Source organism: Magallana gigas, chromosome 1, assembly GCF_963853765.1.
Source record: "Magallana gigas chromosome 1, xbMagGiga1.1, whole genome shotgun sequence".
In the NCBI taxonomy this organism is placed as follows: domain Eukaryota; kingdom Metazoa; phylum Mollusca; class Bivalvia; order Ostreida; family Ostreidae; genus Magallana; species Magallana gigas.
In genome coordinates, this window is record NC_088853.1 from 15,418,816 (window position 1) to 15,436,062 (window position 17,247).

At 33.5% G+C, this 17,247-nt stretch overlaps 1 long non-coding RNA gene across 1 annotated transcript; it reads right to left on the reverse strand.

The window, feature by feature from the left end:
• Positions 1-512: 512 nt before the first annotated feature.
• On the reverse strand, positions 513-14,325 carry LOC136273162 (uncharacterized). The gene is made up of 4 exons (XR_010711379.1): positions 14,212-14,325; positions 10,841-10,935; positions 10,212-10,390; positions 513-683 (listed from the first exon to the last, which is right to left on the reverse strand). It is a non-coding gene; the product is annotated as an uncharacterized lncRNA (long non-coding RNA).
• Between the last annotated feature and the right edge of the window lie 2,922 nt (positions 14,326-17,247).

The window sequence follows — 17,247 nt, forward strand, 5'->3', positions numbered from 1 at the left end:
ATAATATTAAGCAAACGATTATCTCAAATAAAATTGTTTCACGAAATGTTATCATGAATATGCATTTTAAAATGCACGAAAAAGTCAAAAGTCTGATATATAAAAAATAGGGTACTACAGTATTCTTAGGGCTAGTTTTTCATACCCTGTCTCTTTGTAAGCCTCCAGCTCTTGAAACATCTATTACAATGACAAAGGCAACAGCGTTAGGAATGTATGCCTCCAGCATTTTTTTAAAATCTTCATCGTCACCAATCCCTGGTGTGTCCACAATGGTAACGTTTCCATTCTGTTCTCAACACAAGCCATTAAAAACATTATTTATTGACAATGTGTCTTTACAAATGCAGCTCACAAAACTCATTTTGCTGGTTTTCTTTATTATAAAATTGATTTATTTTTTACCTTAATTTTAGAAAATGGCAACAAAACATCTACTTGACACACTGTGTTGTCTCTTGTGTCTCCAATTTCTAGATCTGTAAGCATTTTGTGTAATTTCTGAACACTGTTAAAAGAATGTTCAGTGGGTTCTCCACGACCACTTCGGTATGTTTTTACTCTCATCTTTTCCGAGTGCTTGACTCTGTAAATTGTTCTAGTTGTTTCTAAAGCATCATAAGCTAAAGCATCATGTCCTATAAGTTTATTGATCAGAGTACTTTTTCCAGTGCCCGTTTCTCCTGAAAATACGTGTTTGAAGTTACTTGAAATATCTATTGTTTAAATAAACTTATTTTATCGTCATACGGGTTTCATAAATTGTGTGCTCCTTTTTGTTTTGTCTCATAAAAGCCTTAAACAACACCGCATGGTTACTTCGTTCAAGTATCGCTCATCTATTATATTATATAAGGTCACACAGTCTGAAACTTTAGTCAAAACGTGTACACTGTCTTATTTTTTAAGACATAAAAAAATAAATGTTTTTAAAATAGGGTTAAAACTTACTGACGATTGGAAACAAAATTTAACAAGGTGTTGCCTGATCCTTTTCCCCTTAATTATTTTATGAAATTTTCTACATGGATTTCTACTGATGTAATTATTATTTTAAAATAAAAGGTCAGACATTCACTACATTATTTGTTAAGGGCGTTATCTTAAAATTTGTTAATTTCTAAAATAGGAATTTCTAGGATTTTGCTTAAAATTTGCATATTTTCCTTACATTTTTAAGTTCCTTCCCTAGGTATTATTATTTTCCCGTTCCATATAGTGACGTTATTAAAGGCATCAAACGATTTAAACAAAGGTTTATGATTACAATTTGAACACTCTTGACGTTTTTGACCCGAGCCTAGATATTGCCAATACTTCAATACATCTATGGTTATTCTACAGTATACTATAATTTTTTTGTATAAATATTCACGCTCTCACGAGAACAAGCAATCTAAAAAATTAACGACTATATGTATGTGCATGCATTGTAAATATACTACTGACACAACGTGCACACATATACACATAATTCCATTACATAAAATTAACGGAGTCATCGCCCTTTATCCTCTTTGCACTTTCAAATACAAACAAGTGACGTCACAATTGTTTTCTTGCACATTGATTTGTCCGAATTTTTCGGTGTCAATAAATTTTGACTCACAATGCAATTCCAAGCATTGCACTTCTCACGTTTTTTCGAGAATCAAGTAAAACTTTTCAAAACCAGACCTAACGTAAATGAAGTAAACCCCAACTAAACCCCAGGTTTACTTTCTGGGTTTACTCTGTTCTTACTCCGGGTTACTAGAGTGGACCCAGATTATACTCAAAGTAAACCGAGAGTGGACACAGAGAGTAAACCCGGTCAGAAATGTACCACTGAAAGCAGACACTTACTGTGTATTCAGAATATACAAGAGGCAGAAATGACAGGCAGTACGATAGTAAGATAAAATAAGGTTCTGTTTCACACTTCATTGAGTACAGTTGGCATTAAAAGCAATTTTCAAGTAAACCCAGAGTAAAGCTCAATTAAACCTAAACTAAACTCCGATTGAACCTAAATTTTCGAAAAGTAAACCCAGAGTAAACCCAAAAAGTAAACCCGAGTTTTAGTCGCAGTTCAATCTGGGGTTTGGTTGGGTCTGATTGGTACTGTACTCTCAAGAACGTCATGTTTTTTTTAGATAAATAAAGCAGGATACTACGCATAGTTTTAATAATCGGGAGATTTATTAAAGCGCCAGACGACATAAAGCCGACATGAACTCTGACGTTACAATTGCGTTTACGTAAGGGGAAATAACGCTAACTGTAATGACTGTAAATTGAATAACTGAAATCAGAAATCCTCTCGAAATCATGAAAAAGTTAACGAATTTCATCATTTCTTCAGAAATATTATTAAAACAATTGTAACTTGCACTCATTTGAATGTTAACATTTTATAGATTTTAAGAAGATTCCAGTGATTTGCGCAAATATCAGGTACTCCTGACCCTTGATTTGAGGAGGGGTGGGTGCAAGTCAAACCTACCGGAGGAAATTATCTATACTACTATATTAGAATAATAGACTCGAATTTTTGGGCTTTAATACCGATAAATCAGAAGATTACTGTCTTTTGTTTTATATATTCTAAACATCATTGGTACTTGAAGATTACCAATTTGTTTTTATTTTTTCTCAATCAAACTTCGCTAATTAATAATCAACAAAATTCCTCCAAAAATTTCGGAAATCATCTGAATTTATGGATTTTACAATCTTGCGCATGCGCATTATATTTACGCTAAATCGCGGGAGGCTCTTTATTTTATGTTTTCACAATATCACATTTGCATGCATAAACTCAGAGACGATAAAACACATGCGTGTAAATTTATATTGGAATTTTTTTCTGTTCATCAAAGAAAATACGGGAGATAACTCTAACTCAGTGCATTTACTTTAGAGAGTTTCAAATGTCAACATGGTGTGTAAAAAACGTTGTTGAGGAAATGTTGAATTCTGCGATTATAGAATTAAACTTTTCGAAGAAAAGTATTTACAGCTTCAAAGTAGTTTGTTATGAACAATTTGACTGTTTTATCTCCAAAATCGTTTTGGAGCGATTCTGCAATTTTCTGCTATATTACGGGTATATGGGAAGCATTTTAAATGTGGTTAAGGCCTTTCCCCAAACACAGTAACATTATTTTAACTCAGCAGAGTGTAGTGAAATTAATTATATTATTGTAGGCTTAAAGCTTGGTTATGCAATTATACGGTGTGTCGATGTATCAATTTCGTAAATGTCCGATATCATATGCTATATTATCCCGTGCACGCAAGGGTCGAAATCGTGTAAAACCTAATATTCCAAGGTGCATTGACGTAAATCTCTTAAATCTGTATTATTCATTGACACTTAATCCTAGATTACCGTAGACTAGTTCAACACCACTCATATAATCATATATTATAGATTAAGGCATTTTGCAAATAAACTACAAAATACTTTCCTACATTTTTGGTATTTCAACACATATGTGATGATATCCGTAAGGTATAATTGAATTTTAACCGATCAGTTAATATTGTGAAATTAATCAAAAACCTACTTCCATTTTGGATAAACAAGCCCAAAATAGCAAAAAATTGAGTAAGGTTGTTGACACGCTTTGGCGGATCCAAGTCATTGATAGTCTAGCTCTTGTGGAACACGCCTTCAAAACCAAACTGGAAAAACTTCCTCCACTAGCAACAAAGGAAAACAAACGACTGTATGAATAAGCGGACATACTAGCCGAGATTGGGGCAGCCAAAGAAAACGCAAAATATTCAACTCTACTTTGACTCTTCATCGGGCATCTTACATGTACCTATTATTAACAATATTCCTTTCATCTTGCAAGAGAAACGGACAACTCAAGCTTTAAGCTATAAAACAAAAAACGATGTGTCATATCCTCCCTTCACTTTCTTAGTTTCTCCAAGAAATGAGTCGTATACGCAATAACCCAGGATTCCAGAATGATGGCCAGACCAAGCCGAAAAGTAGTGAACATGTGGCTTCTATTCCTGTTAGTGGTAGCAGTAACAGAGAGCATGTGTCAGTGAGAACAAACAATACTGAATTTGTTACAAAGCAGGGTAAGGAACTCTCTCAGGTTTGTTTGATTCACTTGAACAGCCAGACACCTCATTCGCTAAAGGATTGTCGTGTGTTAAGATCAAAGAAGCTAGCAGACCGCAAGGGAATATTGAAGGAAGTACGGAATTTGTTTTAGATACTGTAATTCAAAACACATGACTAGGGACTGCAAAATGAATTTATGATGTAACATTTGTGATAGTACTGAACACTGTAGTGCACTTCATCCGAATGATGTCAAATCTGATCACCCACACAAAGGGCATGGCGGGGAGCAACATGTTATTGACAGTATAACAACAAATATTGTTTCATCAGTTTCAGCCCGTTGTATACAAATTTGCTGAAAATAATTTTTTGGTAAATCATGTGCCAAAATGTTGCTCGTACGAGTTTACAGACAAGGAGAAAAAGAGAATGCCATTTTGATGTATGCACTTGTTGACGATCAGAGTAACAGGTCCCTTGCTCGCAGTGAGTTCTTTGACATGTTGAGAATTTACTCCGAACCAAAAGGTTACACAATTTCTTCATGTTCCGGCACTGTATCAACATATGGTAGACAGGTGGACTAGTCATTGAATCATAGGAATCAACACAAATACTGAACTTACCCGTTGTAACTGATTGCGACAGTATTTCTTGTAATAGAGATGAAATAGGAACCCAGAAATTGCGCTCCACTTCACTAACCTTGTAGATATTGCGTCTGAGATTTCACTTTTGAATGATGCACCTATATTACTCCTCCTGAGATGTGATCTGGTGGAAGTACATCATGTCATAGATCAAGGAATTGTAAAGAGCTCACCCTATGTTCAGAAGCTTCCGTTAGGCTAGGCCCTGATTTTAGCTTGTTTAGATAAAATCCATGTCCCAGATGATATTTGTGTTAAGAAGACACACATAGTTAAGGCGGGAAGAACCTCTATTATGCCTCCTTGCACAAGTAGTTTTACATACAGTTAATGCTTTCCCACCAGAGAAGAGAGCATCCGATCTGGAGAAAATGGACTTAAGTGTCATGGATAATGTTCCACTACAAAGAAGTTTAGGACTACAACGGAGCTTTCAAACGGATTCATTTGCATTTCAAGTTAAGTTTGAAGAGATGCCATTTATTAAAAGAGGTGTCTTGTCTACACTCCACAGTATTTTTGACCCTCTTTGGTTTTTTGCTCCATTTATTCTCTTGGGACGTATGATTTTTAGAAAGCTGATGAATTCGTCATCTGACTGGGATGAACCGTTACCTGTAGAAATTGAGAGACGATGGACATAATGGGCGAATAGTGCAAGTTATCTATCCTAACTCCAAATTCCAAGGATATTGACTTCTTTTCCTATGTATGGGGTCATTAGGACAGATCTCCATATATACTCAGGTGCATCAGAGCAAATCGTGGTAGCAGTGGCATACCTGAAGGTTTCCAGGACAGAAAACGAATTTGAGTGTAAATCCAAACTCTCACTTAGACATGGGCATACTTTACCTAGATTAGAATTTTGCTCCATTGTTTTAGCATCTGAAATTGCTATCGCTGTAACAAGGCAGTTAAATAGTCAAATTGATGCTACATTTACTTTGACAGCAAGGTTATCTTAGGATATTGAAACAACAGGACAAGAAGGTTTTACACATATGTAAATAACAGAGTAGAAAGGATATAGAAAGGATATTGCGTGTTTCACAGCTAGCAGATAGTGGATGGTGGAAACCTTCCATTTGTGCTTCTTCTCCGGACCATGATAATAATGAAAGCTTTCAAATGGTAAATCAAGATAAGGACATGGAAGTCAGACCTATGATTACAAGAATAAAATAAAAAAAAACTTGGAGAAAAGGTATCTGAAGTTTTCATCTTGGGAAAGGCTTGTGCATGGTGGAACTCGGCTTAGAGAAGCGGCAGTGAAGAAGACATTTCATATTGGTCCTACAACTGTAAAGGAATTTAGAGCTACGGAAAAGTTAATTCTAAGGATAGCCCAGAAGGGTTTCTTTGAGAAAGAGATCGCGAGTTTGACAACTGGCAACGCAGTATCCAATGACAGTACATAGTAATCACTTTATCCTTACATTGATGAAGAAGGACTACTTAGAGTAAGAAGAAGGCTGAAGAAAACAAATTATGGAAGAAATATGCAAAATCCAATCATTGCTCTTAAGAGCTCACCCATTGCAGTCTTGCTGGCTAGACATCACAACGAAAATGTACATCATAAAGGTCGAAACATTACTGCAGGAGCATTGCACACAGCCAGGTACTGGATAATAGGTGCCAAACGATCGGTATCCTCTGTTTTACATAACTGTGTCACTCGCTCAAAACTTATACGAAAGCTGCAGACACAAATCATGGCTGCTCTTCCTGCTTGTCGCCTAAAGCCGGTACCACCTTTTACCTATGTAGGAGTCGATACATTTTGCCATTGTCAGTAGAAGAACACGCAGTGGACATACCAACAGTAAAAGGTGGACTATCCTGTTCACATGCCCCACAGTCCGTGCAGTACATATTGAAGTGGCGAAACAGATGTCAACTTCTTCTTTCATAAACACCTTGCGTAGATTTGCTTTCATTCACGGAAAAGTACTGGAGTATTGGTTTGACAGAGAAACCGATTTTGTTAGATCAACGGATACAAAGACAGATGCAGTGCATGGCTTTTTAATTTACTTCATTCATCGCATTTCGGAGGCGTTTCGGAGCGCATGATAGGTGTGCCTAGAAAGATCATTGACGCTCTGCTACTCGAGAATTCCGGAAAGTAGTTGACACATCAAGTCTTGGTCACCTTTATGACAGAAGTTAGCATGATCATCAACTCGCGGCCAGTTGTACCTATATCATCATAAAATTATTCTCTCGCCAAATATACTGTTAACCCAGAAAGAGGGAGATGATGTACCACCTCTTCAAAATCTGGACATGCGAGACATGTACAAGGCAAATTGGAAACACGCGCAGGTTTTGGCAGACAGTTTTTGGAAGAGATGGAAAGATGAGTTTTACAGGGTCTTCAAATCAGAAGGAAGTGGAAGACTGAGAAAAAGAACCCTCATAAAGGAGATGTTGTAATTGAAAAAGAAAAGGATATGAAGAGATCCGATTGGTCAACTGAATTAGTTGAGGGGCGATCTTAAGTGAAGATGGAAAGGTTAGGAAAATAAGAGTTAAGGTCATCCGACGAGGACGACAAGTTGAATATTTAAGACAATTGCTAAGTTGTTCCTCCTTTACTCACCGAAAAAGGATATTGACTAATTTTGGCAGTCGGGAAGTGTGTTGTCACGGATTTTCGGAAATCCTTATTCCAACTCGAACGGGTTTGTTTATTACGTCAGGGACTCTGCAACTCAGTATAGCCATGGCATGTGCAAATGAGGGCTATGTTTTTCGTTTGTTTTGAACACCAATGAGGTTGAAATTTATTGTTTGTTTATTTATTTTCAGTTATTTACCTCTTGTGAAGCCATTGTACTATTAAAAGTTTAGACGAACTAAAATAGTTTCGATGTTATTTGTAAATGGCTGCAACACCAGTCTGGGACTGAGAGAGCATAGTGAGCCTCTAGAGTTAAGATTTGACAAATGTTGAAGAAACAAAATGAGTCGATTCGTTTCTTTAGTGGGCGAATTTAGTTTTGATACTCATTTGCTTGCAAAACACGACCTCTGGTGAGAGAATGGGATAGAACTTTCAAGAACAGGTTAACCAAGAACGCAGATTGACTAATAAACGAAAAGTGGAGGACGAGTTAATCATGCATCGCGGGCAGATACCTTGGATCGGAATCCGATTAATAAAAAAAATAATGAATTAATTAGAACAATTAATGCGATTTTAGTTTTAATGGAAAGAACTTTCCAGAACGGGTGCCCAGAAACGGTTTGACTAATTGACATCAGGGTGGAAAGTGTAGGACAAGTTACAATCGGGCAGATACTTTGAATCTGTCAACTTTAGTTTAAAATATGCATGCAAAATAATAATAATGCATATCTTAGCGTGTTTAATTTCATTCTTTTAATACCACTACAGATTGGTTGTATTAGACATTAATTTATAAACATTTATGATTAATGAAAAGATAATTGTATTCTAAGTCTATATGAATAAATTAGGCATGCGTAAAACAGGGGAAGTTTACAGCCCCATATTGAAAATTGACGTAAAGAACCAAATTTAGAAAAAGAGACACTTATTACCCATTCACTGGTTTGAAATGAATACAATTAAAAGTTTCAATTATTTTAGTCAGCTGCAACAAACAACATTATAGTCACGTACATGTATATACTTTCCATTTCAGTTTACATTTTTTATCTCTGTCCTCTCCTCTGAATATCCAAAAATGCAGTTCATTTTTTTATTTCGATTTTAAAGAATAAGATATTGAAATATTCGGACAAAGTATATACACAAAGAACCAAAAAAATGATTAAACATATAAAGCATTATATCATAATAATGTGTAAAGTGTTAATTCCCGCGCGGGTAGGTTAAGGCAACAGGTCAAAATTACGATCAATTTAAAAAATGTTTATTTTTATGAAAACAGCGCGGAATATTAATACCAAGTGAATGTGTTCACCAAGATATTATTTTTCTACTTCGGAATCGACTCGATCTTCGAAGCTGCCCTGCCATGGTATCACGTGACAGTTAAAAATAGATCACTTTTTTACCTTAACAAAAAATCAAAAAGTGTAACACTACCCCGAAGTTCATTTGTATGTTTGCTACAATAATTCGATCGGCAATTAGTTCATGTTTATTAGTATTACTGCTAGAATCCTATTGTACATCGCATAAAATAAATATTGTAACTATTTATCAAAAACCCTCTCAACTTCTAAAATTTCATTGAAAATACTACGTAATTTTCATTTAAAACAACAAAGCACAGGATTCTAGCAGCACTTTTCAGGTAGTTAAGGTCATATACCGTTGATATTTACCAAAATCATCTTTCCTAATATCCGGGGTAGTGTTACACTTTTTCCATCTTTTGTACACACTGACAGAGGAAAGGCTGGTAAAGCCATATAAATGTCGATCCGCTTACCTTATAACACTCGCTGATTAAACAATATATCTATGCCTGTATTATTCTGATTATATTCTAACAGACACTCATCTAAATCTTAGGTATTTGTATTAAATAAGTCTTTTTTCGGCATTGTTTACACTGCATTCCGATGATTTGTCTCCCGACATGATGTTCTCTATTAAACATGCTTGTGACGTCATCAATGATAATTATACGTAATAGAGAGAAATCGAAGGTATATTCAGTTAGAAGAGTTTCTAGTGATATTTTATGTCTGTAGTTTTTATAATTTAAACCAGAGATAAAGTTAAAATCGACATGTTTCTGAGTAAAATATGACATCATGCTGCTTATTGTGACGTCATATCGATCAGAGGAATTTGATCGCTGTGAGTTGCCTTATCATACCCGCGCGCGCTCAAGCGGGCTATCATCTAGTCAATGAGAACTTAAAGCCTTGCGTATATACTGTACCGTAAAATTATGGATAATAAAACAAAATATATTGATTTAAATTCATTGACTTTTTTGGCAACAATTTGTTAAATCATACTATTTCATAATTGAATCATTAAAATGATACACATTTTTATACACATTTTTATAGGCTGCGCTCGCTCCAACGGTCGCACCGTAAAACATATTAATGCTTAATGATACTGAGGAATTTTTTTCAATAGACTGTATTAAATGAAGGATCGACTCGCTTGTTTGTTGTGTAAGAACGAAAACGCAACTTTTTTTGTCAGTAAAAATAAATAGTGACAGATTTTTAAAAATATGGTACTTTATGATGTATTTGCATTACTTTGATTATTTTTTTCAAAAATTGTTGAAAATGTTGTGGTTTTTACAAATTATACTAGATATATCCGCCCAACAAATGATTATGATTGTTATCCTTTCTAGAATGATGATTTATTCAGGTATGTATTTAAATTTTCGAACGAAAGAATATTGCATATATTGTTAACTATAGGAGCAAAATGTGCCATCATTGATAAAAAAGAAATATTTTATATCAGGGTTGTGTATGATTCTTCATATCGAAATACAAACGAAACAAATTACCTACTACTGCAATTCCACAGTCACGTTTTTTAAGATCTTCCATCCGCTCTTTTAGCGATTCTTTGATCCCTGGTATCGTTTCTTTAAAGGTTTTATCAACTTGTTCCAAAAATGCATCTTCTTGGATTATCTCAAGTACTTTTTCAAAATTGTTTAATAGTTGTTCCTCGAGTTCAAAGCTGTAAATATACTTTTGCTTATAAATGTTTACAATTTACTTTATTTTGAAGATTATGCAATTATATAATTAATAAATGCAAAAATACAGGTCCTAATGTCAACAGAAGGCATAAGTGTCATTTTCTGATCTTGATAAGTGCGATTTCAACAGTTTCTAAAAAGAGTCTGCAATAATTGAATCATAACATAGAAATGTTTATATATATCCTAACACAATTGATTTTCAGTTTTTAAGCGCATCACCTGTCCCTTCTTATACAGCTAACACCAAATACATATCTCAAAGCATTGCAGAGGAACTAGAAGAGCAGGGTGAGGCACATAAAAGATTATTACTAGAGTATTATCATTGATTTAAAGATAAGCATGTGCCCAAAATGCTTTTAGAGAAGTTTATAGCAAATTGTAGTGAAGAAAAAAGATACTCAGGTACCAGATTTATTACTAACTTTTCATCAAAATCATTGCAAGGTGTTTGTTCGTTGTCAACATTTGTTTCCGCCATCCTTTACTCTGTCATTGTGTGTTTTACCAGACTTCAGATCTTTAAAAAATTTAAATAAACTTGATCAAGACATTGAAGCCGTCAGTTAAAGCTTATTTTTTACAACAATCACCATAGCATAGCATAGAATTAAAATATTATATCATAGAATTGGAATCTTATACCATATCATTGGAATCTCATACCATAGCATACAATCCCATAGATTTTCATTTGTCATATCATACTATATTATACCATAACATAGCATAGAACATGATTTTACCTCGGCTTTAACTGTTATTATTTAAAAGAATAAATATTCACATTGCGGATTAGTGGTAAACTTTGGCTTCTTCTCGTTAAACTTCAAAATGTTTAGAACTCTTCTGTGTATGGAAGTGATTTTGTTCAATTTTCATAGCACACCGTAGCATAGCATAGAATAGGATATCATTAAGTCCTTCATTTTAATTTTTCATAGCAAATCTCATACCATTGCATTCAAATCTCATAGCATGTCATAAATTCGCATACCATAGCATACATGTAGCATAGAATTGTAAAATACATGCACGAAATGACTGTAAAGGGTCACATATATGAAAAATGCAATTTCGGACCAGCTAGAAACAAAACTGCAAAACGACCACCGATGGGTCAAATATTTGTAACAGCGGTTGAACCATATACCTTTCATTCTATAAGAACAAGGATGCAAAAGTTCTCACTCACTAAAGGCAAACCTTACAGATATCAAAGAAATGGTTTTCGAAACATGGTGATTTGAGCTTTGTGAAGATATATAAAAACAGCTTAGAAATGTCGTGCTTTGTGATACAAAGGGAAACACAACTATCAACAAAAGATGCTAATGTTAGTCGTTTGAAAGTTATGTTTCTTTGTTTATTAGAGTTTTGATGCTTAAAACTATTACAAATTAAACAGATTCTAATTATAAAGAGGTCATTTCGAAACGTTTATGTTTTTAAAGATTTTGGGAACTTATAATGCAAACTTTTTTGATGGAAGACCAATGAACTGTTAGAAAATGCATTGTGTTTAACCTGTTGCATATTATGTATACAATAAAGTGCCATAAAGTCGTTTATCAAACTTATTGTTAGACCAACATTATTCATCTAATTGTTTACGGGCTTTTCCGGTTTTTTTTTCGATTACGACAAAGAGCACACGGTGGGTGTGACGGTCAGCAGAGGATGCTCACCCCTTCTAGGCACCTGATCCTACCTCTATCTTTTTGGAGGTCCGTGTTGCTCTGCCATGCCAAGTATGTATGCTTTATAGATGATTTTATATTAGGTAATAGAATGGCATTTAGAAAGCTGATTAAAATCGAAAACTAATAATTTGATATCAACAAAATGTTTTTGTTCGTTGATTGCTGAAACATAAAAACACTTTATTTAATTATGTAGTGGGATATGAAGGTAGCGACATTTCAGAATGCTGATTAAAATCGAAAATTAATAATTTGAAATCAACAAAATGTTTTTGTTATATGATTGCTGAAACATGAAAATACTTGATTTAATGATTTAGTGGGATATGAAGGTAGCGACATTTCAGACAAAGTATATAACCCGCTACCAGGTTGAAATGTAAACCTTGTCTCTGCAATGATGGCTACCTTCACAGTCCGATAAATGATCAAAGATAGCATTTTATTCTTTATATTTATATTTTCCTTTACATAAATCATTATGTTAATCATAAGTAGTCGGTAAAAGTAAATAAATGATTTTTAAATGTCATTTATTTTCGGTCTTAGAATATCGCCTACCAGGCAACCTAGTCCTTACAAAGCATCCAAATGAAAATAAATGACAAGTAATTACACGCTTATTATTATGGAATATGTCCCAATCAACTATGAAATATGTGATAATCATTACACCATAAAACAATCAAAGTACTGAAGTGTTGACGGGAGTTGATTTTATCGATTATCATTTATTTTAAAATCAACTTATCTTGCATGGCAATTTGAATAAAGCACTTTTTTATTATATGAATTTTTAGACTTTTCCGACAAGAATTTTGAGAAACCCCATATGAATCATGTTGTGTAATATTTAAAGATATATTTAAAACTATGTATTAGTAATTGAAACAATTCTGAAAATCGTATGGATCCAAGCACTATTGATATCGAACTCTAGTCTCGTTCAACCAGACGCTCGACTGTCTCAGTTAATCTCCGACAAGCAAGATAGCCCTTCTGCTTGTCGGAGATTTACGAAGACAGCCAAGCCAAGCGTCTGGTTGAACGAAATTTTATTAAACTCTGGCGTAGGAACACATGAGACTACAAAAATATCTAAATTGTTCGTATTATATAAAATCTGCCTATTTTCAAAGAGTTTATAGATAAGTTTCCTTGAAAAACAATACTTCAGCATACATTACATCGAATTTTTCTATTATTTTTAAGTACTGAGTCTTGTCAGCGGTGATGATTTGTGCTTAGGTCCAAACACTGTTTCACTCTCGGTTTGCCAGAGTAACTGCAGAGGAGAGTTGATTAAAATCAACCCTCAAAACCAACCTTAGAAAAATAAACATATTACGCAGCATTACAGGTGCAAAAAGAAACCATAGATCTACCATCTTTTAATTGCAAAAACTGCACGCATCAAAAAGGTAAACATGTAATACTCTACACCATAAAGAATAATCGAAGACTATGCATGACAAATACTGTAAATATATTATATCACAAATTCACATGAAAAGTATCCACATTTGGGGGGGGGGGGGGGTTGTATCCCCATTAACAGGGAATGCAACATATCGTAAAAACAACTAAGTTGGGTACACAGTAGGATACAGGTATGTTGGATGGCTTAATTGTTAATTTCCCTACAAAAAACCAACGTATCATCAAATATAGCACTTTATTGTTTATTACACTTTTCTTGTAATCCATTATTGAATTAACGATAAAAGTAAGTAAATTATTGTAAATGTACATCACTACGTTATGTAAAGGAAATATCCTTCATGATATGGGAATTTGAATCTATCGTCAGCATGATTATTTCGTGCGGTTATTGATTCTTTTAAGGTTGCTAAAGGTTGCTCTAGTACCTGTAGTTCTTAACAATTTTTTGATTGTTTAAAATCAAAAAAATGTTAAGAACTCGATTATGTAGACTTTGAGCTTTGTCTGACTCTAAAGTGTTGTGAATTACAATTGGTTTGCGTATGACATATAGGAAAAATACACAGTGAATGTAAACAAATGTTATTACTAAAGTTTATAACATACCTGTATAATATAAAATGATCAAATATGGCGAAAAATTGTCTTACTTTTTCTTGGCCGTGTATCGGTCTATCTGCAAACCACACGATTATATCAGCTTTTAAGTATAGGGCAACAATGACAAGTATAGATAGAGTTTAAAGTTCGTTTTTAAGCAGGTGATCGCTCTTTTAACGTGTACATATGATAATGGATAATTTATCATCATTTTTCATGGTTTAAAGTACACAATTGATATCGTTTACTGCGCCTACAATTCATTTAAAATAAATATTTACATTAACGGGTCCAATGTGTATGATAATCATGCACTTTATATCAAATATCGATAGGATATTGGTTTTTGAAAAAAGTATTTTCACTTCTGTTTTATAATGTTTTTTTTTCTGAATAAACGCTGAATTAGTTTATTGCTTATTAAAGGAGCATGGTCACAATTTGGACCAAAATTAATTTTTGTGGTATTAATGTTTACAATGCTTCAGTAAGGCGTTTTTAACAGGCAACCGAAATTTGAGTGTTATATTTTGAGTTATAAGCGAGTTACAGAGCTTGCAACTCTTTGCTTGGTAAACAAAACTTTTGTTTACATTTTGAATGTTGAAGTGAAAATTCCAATTTTAGACATAAAATGAATGTTTTAAACGTAGGGAACTGTTTATTTATGGTTTAAATGAAAAAGAAGACAGAAAAATCTTGAAAAAGATTTTTCACAGGGGTAATGAACCTACATGTATGTAATGACAAAGAATTGTGAGCTCTGTATCCTGCTTATAATTCTACGACTGTCTCTCAAATCTAATTTGATCATTAAAAATGCATCCCCAAAGCTGTGTTTACAGACTTATTTAAGCAAGTCGATTTGTGTACTTCGATGGAATATAGGTCAAAGACGGTATTTAAAAAAAACCTTATATAAACTGAATCAAAGTAATTAAGTACTGACAGGAGTTGATTTTATTGATTATTATTTATTTTAAAATCAACGACATGTTATTTTGCATGGCAAGTAGTTTCCTATATGTATTTGAATTATGCACATTTTTTAAATATGAATTATCCGACAAGAAATTCGTGAAAAGTCCATATGAATCATGTTGTGTAATATTCAAAGAATTAATTCCATCAAACTATGTATCAGTATTCTAAACATTTATGAGAAATTGTATGGATCCAATCACTATTGAATTCTAATCTCATTCAACCAGACGCTCGGTTGTCTCCGAGGAACAAGAGAGACTCTCTGCTTGTCGGAGATTTACAGATATATTGAACGCACACAATGTACGACTACAAAAAATATCAAAATTATTCGTAACATTTAACTATTTTCAAGGAATCTGTAAATAAGTTTCCTAGAAAACAATGTTTTAGAATACATTTCATCAAATTTATCGATTATTTTCAAGAACTAAATGTTGTTAGTGGTGTTGAGTTGTGCTTAGGTCCAAACACTGTTTCAAAGCCAGTTTGCTTGAGTAACTGCATATATATAAGAGTTGATTTAAAATAAATTCCTAAGAACAGTTAAAGGGGCATGGTCACGATATTGGTCAAAAATTATTTTTGCGATTTTAATGTTTAAAATGCTTCAGTAAGGCATTTTTAATAGGCAACCAAAATTTTAGTGTCATTTGTTGAGTTATAAGCGAGTTCTTGTTGTTTACATTTTGAACGTTGAGGTAAAATTTCCAGTTTTAGACGTAAATTGAATGTGTTAATCGTTAGGACCTGTTTATTTATGCTTAAAATGAATAAGAATACAGACAAATCAGCTTGAAAAAGATTCGTTACTGGTATTTTGAACCTATGTAAACAAAAACAATGCACGAGCCTTGTTTACATGACGAAGAATTGTGAGCCCTGTATCTTGCCTAAAACTCATCAACTTACACCCAAACTTTATTTGATCATTAGAAATGCATTCATAAATCATTGTAAATAATAAAAACAGAAAAATAAAATTTGAGCAAAATAGTGACCATGCCCCTTTAAAGCAACTGAATTATTTATAAAAGTTACCACATACATTCTTGCTACTAGTAGAACCACTTTGCACAATATGTTTCTCATGAGCATGTTAAATGGATTCAGATCTCATGTTTCAGGTGCAACATTATATTGAGCTAAGAAACACTGCTTCGTCATAGAGCTTTTTCAAAAATTTGCAACCCGTATTGGATAATTTACAATAATTCATAATTATATCATTAGACTAAAGGAACACCAATACAGCACAAACAGAAACAATGAAGGAGGCTTTTTTGGTATATCTAAAGTCACGCAAATGTTATCAACTGAAGATATTCGGTCCTCTATCTGTAAGTGTTGACCAATTCATTAAATGCTGACGTATAATCACAAATGAGGCTTTGTCATAGGTCATGACATTTACTCAAATATCTAAAATGTATATGATGAGAACGAAAAGGGGTGTGGTGACTATATTTTTGCAAATTGAAGCCAATCATTCATTTGCAACTTAAACGGACAAGGGAACAAGTTTGCCTTAAAACGGCGGAATAACGATAAGCACCAATAAAACATTATCTTTTTGATATTTTTGATTACTGATGGCTGAGTTGGAATTACTTTAATGAATACGGAGTAGTGTTGTTTGCAGTGGCACAAAATAACAAATAATACGTTAAGTCATAATTGCCATGCTTACTCTTTTAAGTGAAATTTAAAAAGGAGAAACATCCAAAAGAATCATTTAATATGAAAACTTACGTACATAGGTACAATTATTCCTTTTGCTGTGTACCCAACGGAACTCTGAACCATACACCGACATTGATAAAACTAAGGACATATTTTTTTTTTATATCAGAGTTCTTAAGGAAAAGATTCTGCATCGAAGTTATAGTACTCATAGTTATAAGAATAGAAATTTTAAAAAGAGAAGACAAATTTAGTGTATTGAATAAAACTATCTAATTCTTGTCATTAGCCGATCGACTCGAGGGAAATCTAAATATATATTTGTTATGTACATTTTTACCCTTATAGATTTTGATTTACCTTTGTTGTAATAAATACCAAATGTATTCATTACATTAAGTATCAATTATGTGTAGAAT